An 898-nucleotide genomic window follows, 5' to 3' on the forward strand; every position below is an offset into this window, starting at 1 on the left:
AGATCTGTCTTTCAAACATTCTTTTATATTTGTCTCTCTCTCGCTCCCGTCCCCCCCTCCCCCCCCGCGTCTCTCGCTCCCGCCCCTCCCCGTCTCTCGCTCCCGCGCACCCCTACCCTCTCTTTCCCCCCCCCCCCCCCCCGTCTCTCGCTCCTGCCCCCCCCCCCGTCTCTCGCTCCTGCCCCCACCCTCTCTCTCCCCCCACCCCCCCCCCGTCTCTCGCTCTCCCCCCCCCCCCGTCTCTCGCTCCTGCCCCCCCCCCCCCCGTCTCTCGCTCCTGCCCCCACCCTCTCTCTTCCCCCCCCCCCCCGTCTCTCGCTCTCCCCCCCCCCCCCCCCCCCCCCCCGTCTCTTGCTCCCGCCCCGCCTCCCGTCTCTCGCTTCCGCACCCTCCCGGCGCCCTCCCCCGCCCTCGCTCACGCCCTCCCTCGCGCCCGCCTGCCCCCTCCCTCGCACCCGCCCCATCTCACCCCTCCCTCGCACCCGCCCCATCTCACCCCTCCCACATACTCGCCCCTTCTTCGCGCCCGCCCACCATTTCGCCCTAACTCTTCCTCCTGCCTGCCTTCCCAACGCCCTCGCTCTCGCTCTCCCTCTCCCTCAAATCAAATTACCAATTGTCAAGAACCAAGTAGAACAAATTCTTCAAACTGTTGGAAGTCTCTTGCTCCCTCCTGCTCTCTCCACCCCTCTCATGCTCCCTCCCCTTCTCTCTCGCTCCCTCTCCCACTCTCGCGCTCACTCCACCCGGCTCCATCTCTCTCCCTTCCTCCCTCCCTCTATTCATTCCTCTCCATCCTTCCCTCACTCTTCCTCGCTCCCGTCCTCCCCCTCTCACGCCCCCTCCCCCTCTCACGCCCCCTCCCCCTCTCACGCCCCCTCCCCCTCTCACGCCCCCT

This window comes from Pristiophorus japonicus, chromosome 5, assembly GCF_044704955.1.
Source record: "Pristiophorus japonicus isolate sPriJap1 chromosome 5, sPriJap1.hap1, whole genome shotgun sequence".
Classification (NCBI taxonomy): Eukaryota; Metazoa; Chordata; class Chondrichthyes; family Pristiophoridae; genus Pristiophorus; species Pristiophorus japonicus.